This window comes from Phoenix dactylifera, chromosome 6 (genome assembly GCF_051530095.1).
Source record: "Phoenix dactylifera cultivar Ajwa chromosome 6, Ajwa_hap1_PhDact_Kaust_v1.1, whole genome shotgun sequence".
Lineage (NCBI taxonomy): Eukaryota > Viridiplantae > Streptophyta > Magnoliopsida > Arecales > Arecaceae > Phoenix > Phoenix dactylifera.
This window is the reverse complement of record NC_143195.1, coordinates 13,248,984-13,259,544: the sequence shown is the minus strand read 5'-3', so window position 1 is coordinate 13,259,544 and position 10,561 is coordinate 13,248,984.

Genomic DNA, 10,561 nt, shown 5'->3' with positions numbered 1-10,561 from the left:
AAAAGGTTTCCTGATAGTCAATGCCTTCGCGCTGACTATACCCTTTCACTACTAGCCTTGCCTTATAGGTCTCTACCTTTCCATCCGAACCTATTTTTCTTTTGTAGATCCATTTACATCCAATAGGTACAATACCTTCTGGTGGATCTACTAAGGTCCAGACTTGGTTGGAATGCATGGAGTCTAACTTTGACTTCATGGCTTCCAGCCATTTCTCGGAATCGATATCTGATATCGCCTCATCGTAGGTTTTGGGATCTTGTATTTGTTCCCTATCTCCCATGAGAAACATTTCCTCAGTATCCTCTTCAAGCATACCTAAGTATCTATCAGGAGAATGGGAGACCCTACTTGATCTACGAGGTGGAGGGGGGACAACATGTACTGGCTCTGTATGAATGGGTTCTATAGGATCCATGATTCGTTGCTTTTCAGAGATTTTCTCTTCAAGCTCAATTTTCCTCCTACTGTCTCTATCAAGGATAAACTGTTTTTTCATGAAGATGGCATGTCGGCTCACAAATACATTATGATCCTCTGAGACGTAAAAATTGTATCCTAATGACTCTTTAGGATATCCTATAAAACGAGCACTTATGGTCCTAGCCTCTAGCTTGTCCGCATGTAGTCGCTTGACATGGGCCGGACATCCCCAAATCTTGAGATGACCAAGACTTAGTTTCTTACCATGTCATATCTCATACGGTGTGGTAGGAACGGATTTAGAGGAAACACTATTCAATAAATAAATCGCTATGAGTAAGGTATCTCCCCAAAGAAACATAGGTAAATCAGTGAAGCTCATCATGGATCTGACCATATCCAATAGAGTCTGATTCCTCCTCTCTGACACCCTGTTGAGTTGAGGTGTACCAGGAGGTGTCCATTGTGAGACTATGCCATTTTTCTTGAGATAGTTCCGAAATTTTTTACTAAGGTATTCTCCTCCTCGATCTGCTCGAAGAGCCTTAAGAGGTTTTCTAGTTTGTTTTTCTACTTCATTTTTGAACTCTTTGAACTTTTCAAAAGATTCAGACTTGTGTCTCATAAGATACACATACCCATATCGTGAATAATCATCGGTAAAGATAATGAAGTATAAATAACGTCCACTAGCTAGCACATCGAATGGGCCACACACATCTGTGTGTACTAGGGTAAGTATTTCAGTGGTCCTTTCCCCATGTCCTACAAAAGGCAATCTAGCCATTTTTTCTTGAAGACAGAACTCGCAAATCGGATATGACTCGGAAGTCAATGAGCCGATAAGCCCATCTTTCTTCATTTTGTTCATTCTGTCTTCTCCAATATGGCCAAGCCTGAGGTGCCACAAATACTTCTGGTTTATCTCATCCCTGGATCTCTTGAATCCTTTGGCATTCACTTCTTGCTCAGAAATATTCACAAACTTATCCATATGTAAATGATAGAAACTGTCAATCATAAAACCATGTGCGACTATTTTATTTCTGAAATAAATAGAACAGCAGTCTTTGTCAAAAGTAAAAATATGACCATCCTGTGCTAGACATGAAACAGAAATCAAATTTCTGCTAGCGACAGGTACATAATAACAGTCTCTAAGTAATAAACTAAAACCAGACGGTAGTCGCAGAGGGTAGGTGCCCACAGCCACAGTAGCAACTTTTACTCCATTGCCAACCCGAAGGGTTACCGCACCTTCCGCCAGCCTTTTACTTTCTTTTAAATCCTGCATGGTAGTGCACAAATGAGCACTAGAACCAGAATCTATAACCCAACTAGAAGTAGAAGAAACCGTTAGATTAGTTTCAATTACGAGCAATTCTATACCTTCTGAAGGTGTGTCTTCCTTCTTGTTCTTCAAGCTCTCGAGATATGAAGGACAGTTTCTTTTCCAGTGGCCATCGACATTGTTGCCCAAGAAGACAACCCAAGAGGGGGGAGGGTGAATTGGGTTTGGATTAATTCTCGACCAATCAAAAACTATAATTAGTAATTAACTAAATCTATTGCAAGCAAACTAGTTAAGTTACTAGATGAAGTGAATGAAGAGAGAGAGAGAGGACAGCAGCCAATACAAACACCAACCAATTTATAGTGGTTCGGAGCCAACCAATTAATCAATATGAATAGAGTAGAGTTAGAAGCCCTCAAACAGATTTTGGAAGAGGAAGAAGGGGCTTCTCAAACTCCGAGTCTCCTCTTTGAGTGCACTGAAGATCTGATGTCAGAGAGAGAGCCTTGAATGCGAAGGGAAGACTTCTAGAAATGTATTGAATGCGTTTCTTCCTTCTTTTGCTTGACTTTTCTCTCAATGGACTCTTGGTAATTGAAAAACACTTAATGCTCAGATGGAGTAACTCTCTTGATGTCTACTACTGTTCACTCTGGCTATTTAAGCAGTCCATTTTGAAAAATAGCCGTTAGACACTGATTTGTATCCGTTGGGATCGGAGTCGATTCACTCGATCTGGAGTCGACTCAGCTGTTGCTGGAGTCGACTCATGCTTTACTGGAGACGACTCGCCCACTGTTCAGGATTTGAATTAAAGTGCTGTCCGTCTTGGAGTCGACTCGGACCAAACCTGGAGTCGACTCGCCAATATCCGGAGATGATCAGCACTTTTGGAGACGGCTCGTTCTCAGGATTTCAGAGATCTATTTTTCTGTATTTCTCTCTCGAGTCGACTCGGATCATCTTGGAGTCAACTCGGCTCTCAGAGCCTGAAAACTGATCCACTGTCTTTCGATTTGAACTGTCTCGGAGTCGACTCGGCCCCCTGGGTAGTGGTTCCCATGTCGTGTCGCATGTCATCGCGCATCTTCCGAGTGGTGCTCGTGACATCGCTCATACTGGAGAACTGGGCCTGAATCAAGCTCCTGACGTTGTAGATCTCTTCCCGCACATGGGCCGTCATCTCAGTCACGGCTGACAGGGAAGGGACCAACGCTGAAGAAGGTGCAGGAGAGGGAGCAGTCACTGTACCTCGGAGCTCCCTAAGCAGGTCGTCCCGGAGATCTCTAACTATCTCCTGCCGCAACTCCCGGAGCTGCTCAGGAGAGATCCGGACCTCCATGGGCTGAGTAGGTGGAGCTGAGGAGGAGGGTCCGGCAGAGGTGGTGGGAGCAGAGGTGGAGGGAAAGGTAGGATAGTCTGAGTCTGGGTCAGGATTGGGGGAATGTCTGGTGGTATGTATGGAGGTGGATGATTTTCTAACCCAGGTTCCCTCGACCTTCCGAAACCCCATCCTGTGTAGGGTTCCCGGACGCATGCGATCTGTCCATCGCAATGCGCGAGAGGGTTCCCCCTCAGGAATGGGAATCTCGGCCTCCCTAAACAGAAGAGTGAACATCATGCCATAGGGGAGGGTGAGCCTAGGTCTATCTAGTGGCTCACATAGGTATCTATACATCATCTTGGGAAAGTTGATTGGGGTGTCCTGGAGGATGTAGAACATAAGAGCTAGGTCTCTCTCAGATACAAAATCGAAGCGGCCAGTCTTCGGGAAGAGGGACCTAGAGATGATACTCAAGAGGAGCCGCATCTCAACTGAAAGTGAGCTAGCGGACACCTCATCTAAGGGGGACTGAGGTGGATGTCCTAGAATGGCCGTAAGGGCCTCAGTCCTATCCTCGGGGTGTGTGGGAGCCACCCCTACTTGTGGAAGATGGAGGACCTGAGCAATGATATCCTCCGAAATGAACAATGGGACACCGGCTACCGTGCCCTCGATACCCCCATCGCCCCTATGTACAGTACCGTAGAACTCCCTAACTAGGCCAGGGTATGTGGGGAGATCTAGGGAACAAAAATACTCTAAGCCCTGGGCCCGCAGTCTCTCTCCTATAGTAAAGCCCTCCCGGGAGAGATAGTCGAAATCGACGTATCTCCCGGTGGAGACCGCCTTTCCGGCGCACGGCCTCGAGGGAACCTTCCTTGGCGAAGAACGAGCCGGAGGTTGTGGCCTCGCGGGATCGTTTCGAGCCTTGGAACGCCGCTCGGCACCGGTCGCGGGTTGGGGTCTCTTCCAGACAACGGTTTTACGAGGCATTTTGACCTAGGGAAGAGGAAGGAACCTAAAGAAGCGAGGAAGATGGACGGGAAAAACCTTAAGGTCGGCCGGAGACGCTCTAGGAGTCGGCTCTAGGGCTTGTGAACAGTGGCGGCGGTGAATAGAAGTGTTGAGTAAACGATGAAGTTAGGGTTAAAAAATCGGATCCCGACTGCGAGTCGACTCCTCTGAGTCGCGAGTCGACTCGACCTTGAGTCGACTCCAAAGTATGCGCGAGTCGACTCTCCTTATGCGCCTATTGACCTCGAGTCGACTCCCGACTGTATGCGAGTCGACTCCCCGTTACGAGCCGACTCTGAAACTTGCTCGAGTCGTCTCGAACTCTGGCACGCACCTAAAAATCATGCTATGTTCGTGCCGAATGAGGGAAAATCACTAAGTTATGATCTGATTTGATGATCATTGTAAAGAAACTCTAAATTAGCCACAATCTAATCATCAAAATCAATGAACTAGTGAAAAATACCACTAGGATGGATCAATCACTCCCAATCCCCTCCTAAGCACACTAAATCTCTCTTCACTTAAGGGTTTTGTAAAAATGTCAGCTAATTGATCATCAGTGCAAACAAATTAAAGTGTCACATCACCATTCAGTACATGATCTCTTATGAAGTGATGTCTTATCTCAATATGTTTAGTTCTTGAATGCTGAATTGGATTTTTAGTTAGATTAATGGCACTTGTATTATCACAATTAATGGGAATTTTATCTTGTTTAATGCCATAGTCTTCCAATTATTGTTTGATCCACAAAATTTGAGCACAACAACTCCCGGCTGCAACATATTCAGCTTCAGCAGTAGATAATGCAACCGAGTTTTGTTTCTTGCTAAACCATGAGATTAAGTTTTCTCCTAGGAATTGACATGACCCGCTGGTGCTTTTTCTATCAAGTTTACATCCAGCAAAGTCTGAATCTGTGTATCCTATTAAGTTTAGGCTAGATTCTTTAGAATACCATAACCCTATATTCTTTGTTCCTATTAGGTATTTAAAGATTCTCTTGACTGCAATTAGATGAGATTCCTTAGGATTAGACTGATATCTAGCACACATGCAAACACTAAACATGGTATCAGGTCTACTTGCAGTAAGATACAATAAAGATCCTATCATACCTCTATATAGTTTCTGATCTACAGATTTACCTGATTCATCTTGGTCTAATTTGCATGATGAGCTCATGGGGGTGCTGATTGACTTGTTCCCCTCCATATCAAACTTCTTAAGCATCTCCTTGATGTATTTAGCTTGATTGATGAAGATGCCTTCTTCAGATTGTTTGATTTGAAGCCCGAGAAAATAATTCAGCTCTCCCATCATGCTCATTTCAAATTCACTCTGCATCAAGTCAGCAAATTCTTCGCAGAGGCGATTGTTAGTAGCACCGAAAATAATATAATCAACATAAATCTGCACTAACAACATATCTTTGTTTTTCTTCTTTAGAAACAATGTTGTATCTACATTACTCCTAGAAAACTCATGTTCTAATAGGAATTTGCTAAGCCTCTCATACCATGCTCTAGGTGCTTGTTTCAAACCATAAAGTGCCTTGTTCAATTTATATACATGATTAGGGTATTGATGATTTTCAAAACCAGGAGGTTGTTCTACATATACCTCCTCATTAATATACCCATTTAAGAATGCACTTTTTACATCCATTTGAAATAATTTGAAGTCCTTAGAGCATGCAAATGCTAGTAAAAGTCTAATTGCCTCAAGTCTAGCTACAGGAGCAAAGGTTTCATCAAAATCTATACCTTCTTCTTGATTATAACCCTTTGCTACTAGTCTAGCCTTATTCCTTATTACAATTCCATTTTCATCAAGTTTATTTTTATAAATCCATTTGGTACCTATAATTGAATATTCAGTAGGTCTTTCAACTAGATTCCATACTTTGTTTCTAGTAAATTGGTTTAATTCTTCTTGCATTGCATTTATCCAATTTACATCTTTTTCAGCTTCTTCTATGTGTTTGGGCTCAAAATGTGAAACGAAAGCTAGATGATTGTTTAAGTTCCTAAGAGATGCTCTAGTCCTAACAGGTTGAGATGGATCATCTAGAATTAATTCCTTAGGATGCCCGTGAGCAAACCTCCAAGCCTTAGTCAGCCCATGATCCATAATAGCCTCTTGGCTTGATGATGCATTTCCAATTAATTTTTGATTATCATCTTGTAATGTCATCTCATCTATCTTCTCTTCAAGAATTTCACCATCATCATCAAAATTAACTCTCTTGCTAGAAGAGATATCACTAAAATCATCAAAAACAACATGTATGGATTCTTCTATAACTAGGGTTCTTTTATTAAAGATTCTATAGGCTTTACTAGTTGTGGAGTACCCCAAGAATATACCCTCATCAGATTTAGAGTCAAATTTTCCTAGATTATCTTTTCCATTATTATGAACAAAACACCTACATCCAAAAATATGAAAATAGTTCACTTTTGGTTTTCTATTTTTCCAAAGTTCATAAGGTGTTTTCTTTATGATGGGTCTTAATAAAACTCTATTTAATATATGACAAGAAGTATTGACGGCTTCTCCCCAAAAGTACTTAGGGAGGTTACTTTCACACAACATAGTTCTAGCCATTTCCTTTAGAGTTTTATTTTTCCTCTCCACAACTTCATTTTGTTGTGGTGTCCTAGGTGCAGAAAAATTGTGTGTTATCCCCTTTTTACTACAAAACTCATCAAATAAATGATTTTCAAATTCGGTACCATGGTCACTTCTAATAGCTATTACTGAAGTATCTCTAGCATTTGTTACTTCTTTATGAAATTTCTTGAAAATTGAAAATACTTGATCCTTATGGCCTAAGAACATGACCCAAGTATATCTAGAATAATCATCTACGATAACTAGACCATATTTATTTCCACCTAGACTTGTGGTTCTAGTTGGTCCGAATAGGTCCATGTGTAGTAGTTCTAGAGGTCTAGAGGTAGAGACACAATTTATAGATTTAAAGGAGTTCCTTGATTGTTTGCCAAATTGACATGCTTCACATATTTTATTCTTTTCAAACTTTAATTTTGGCAAACCTATCACAGAATCTCTTTTAACTAGTTTAGATATGGTGTCCATGCTTGCATGACCTAACTTACGGTGCCATAACCAACTAGCATCATTATCCTTAGTTTCATTAACAACTAAACATGGGTTGTGTTTGGCAAGATCCTCAAGGTCTACAACATACACATTTCCACGTCTTATTCCTTTAAAAACTAAACTATTGTCATTTGGGTTTGTTATGATGCATAGTGATGGTTTAAACATAACATTATAACCTCTATCACATAATTGACTAATGCTTAATAAATTATGCTTAAGACCATCAACATATCGAACATTATCAATAAAAGTTGAAGGGATAATTTGTACTTTACCTATACCAATGATGTGGCCTTGGTTATTGTCTCCAAAAGTCACAACACCTCCCTTCTTAGCTTCAAGGGTGAAGAATTGATCCTTGTCACTCGTCATGTGTCTTGAGCAGCCACTATCCAAGTACCAACAATTTTTGTCGACCTTGGCTGCAAGACACTCCTACACAAGCAAATCATATAATCTTAGGTACCCAAGTTTTCTTGGGTCCTTCATGGTTAGTAATGTTGGTTCCTTTTGGAACCCAAACCCTCTTAATTTTTCTTTTAGTTTTTCCTTTCCTATAATTACACACATTTGCTTTATGTCCTAAAGTTCCACAACAAAAGCAGGTTATTTTCTTAGTTTTACTTTCCCCTGCTTTAACAAAGAAGTTACAAAGAAGTTTTTGCTTATGTTTAGGTTTATACCCTAAACCCGCTCTATTGAATACCGCTCGTTGACTATTAAGTATCATATTCAATTTTTCAGAACTATATGTAAATTTTTCAACCAAGGGTTTGTATTTTTCAAGTTCTTTAGTTAGTGTTTGTTTTTCTGCTTTTAGATCATTTAGTTCTTTTGTGAGACTCTCATTTATATGTTTATTGTTTTTGGGTTCTAATGTTTCTTTGTTCAGCCTTTTATTTTCTTTAGTTAAGGTATTATTCTTTTGTATCAAGATTTGGTTGCTTGTTTTAAGTTCTGCATTTTCTTTGATAAGAACATCTTTATCCTTAACTAATGAATCATACTTACGGAGATGAGTTTGGTTAGTTACTTTTAGTTCTTTGTTTTTAACGTTTATTGTTTTGTATTCATCCATTAATTTATTGAAAGCATCATATAATTCATCGAAAGTAAAATCTAAATGTGGTGCGGATGTTACCTCATTTTCATTGGCCATGAAGCAGAAATTGACCTTTTCTTCTTGTTCCTCATCCGATGATGATGATGATGTGTCGGAGTCCGATAGGGTGGTGACAAGGGCTTTCTTCTTCTTGTACTTGCTCCCCTTCTTCAGTAAAGGACACTCAGCTCTGATGTGTCCCGGCTTCTTGCACTCATAACATCCAATCCCCTCATTTTTCCTTTCCTTACCTTTATCCTTTCGATAGAAATTTGAGGGGCCTCTCCTTTGATGAAAGGACTTCTTTTGGTTGATGAATCTTCTGAACTTACGTACGAGAAGAGCCTCATCATCCTCTCCCTCGTGATCTTCTTCTTCACTGCTGCTACTGCAAGACAAGTCTTTGTTAGATAATGTAGATTTGAGAGCTATTATCTTTTTCTTATGGGAGGACTCTTCTTCGCTGTGTTGCTTCATTGTTAGCTCGTGCGTCATTAGGGATCCAAGAAGCTCCTCAAGTGGTAGCTTGTTCAAATCCTTGGCTTCTTGGATTGCCGTCACCTTGGCTTCCCATGACCTTGGTAGACAGCGAAGAATCTTTCTGACAAGATCACTGTTAGTATAGTTTTTGCCAAGGCTTTTTAGGCCATTGACAATGTCAGTAAATCTAGTGAACATGCAAGTGATTGTTTCATTAGAATCCATCTTAAATAGTTCATACTTATGAACCAATATGTTTATTTTGGATTCTTTGACTTGATTCGTGCCCTCATGGGTCACTTCAAGTCTATCCCAAATCTCTTTTGCAGAATTGCAAGTAGAGACTCTATTGAATTCATTCCTATCTAATGCACAGTAAAGCACATTCATTGCTTTGGAATTGAGTTGTGCCTTTCTCATGTCATGGTCATCCCAATCCTTTTTGAGTTTGGGTACAGTGACACCCTCTACATAGATGGATGGGATGTATGGTCCATTTACTACAATGGTCCACATCTCATAGTCTTGGGCTTGGATAAATATTCTCATCCTAGCCTTCCAATATGAGCAGTCGGATCCATTAAAGAATGGGGGTCTTTGGGTGGACTGACCCTCAATGTGGGAAGATCCAAATGGGGTTGTCATTTTGATCTTTTACTCTTAGGGTAGAAGAGTTTAGGCTCTGATACCACTTGTTGCCCAGACAGACAACCCAAGAGGGGGGGTGAATTGGGTTTTAAAATAATTTTGCAATTAAAATGTTTGTGGATGACTAATTAATACTTTTGCAAGATGATTAATTAGTTGCTATGTGCTGTGAGTGAAATGAGAGTGAGAGAGAGAGAGACACAAGCAATCACAAACACAATGTTTATAGTGGTTCGGAGCTAACCCTTGCTCCTACGTCCACTCCCCAAGTCTCACTTGGGAATTCACTATAACCCCTTAGATTACAGCCGGTTGTTTTACAAGCTCACAACCCAACTTGTTGTTTTACGAGCTCACAACGAACTCGATCGGTTTTCCTAGGCTCACCGACTAGAACCACCCCGATTGTTTTTCCGGGATCACAATCGAACCCTTACACGTTGGTTTTACCCTCGGCTCACCAACCAACCTCTACACTCTTGATTCAATCCCCTGATTGAATCAAGCAAAGACAAGATGGAAAGAACAAGGACAAACAGAAAAACAGAGCTTCTAAAAAACAGATATACAGCAATATAAACTAGAGAGAAGTTAAGAGCCCTCAAACACGTTTGAGTTGGAGTAGAGTAGGGCTTCTTGAACTGTGAGTCTCCTCTTGAATGTCTGGTCGACTTGAAGGCAGGAGGAGACTTCTTTAAATGCTGGAAAGAGGTAGCTGGATGGAGTTAATGGCGCTCTTCCTTCTTTTCTGTTGAAAACCAGTTGGCAGAGATAGGATGCTTGATTTCTTTGAGTGGAATGGTGCTTCTCTGCCTTGCTACAGTCCTCTGTGGCTATTTAAGCCATCCCCCACGGAAACTAGCCGTTAGACACCTTTTTCTGCCCGTTCTGCACACTCTGCACATCCTGACAATATGTCCGTTGGGGTCGGAGTCGACTCGGCTGTAGCGGGAGTCGACTCATGCTTTTCTGGAGTCGGCTCGGCAACTGTTCCGAATTTGAATTAAAGTGACCTCCGCGACTGGGAGTCGACTCGACTTAACCCGGAGTCGACTCGCCAACTTCTGGAGCTGTCTTGCCATTTTCGGAGTCGGCTCATCCCATGAAGTCCATGGAGCTAATTTTTCAACTTGGCCCACTC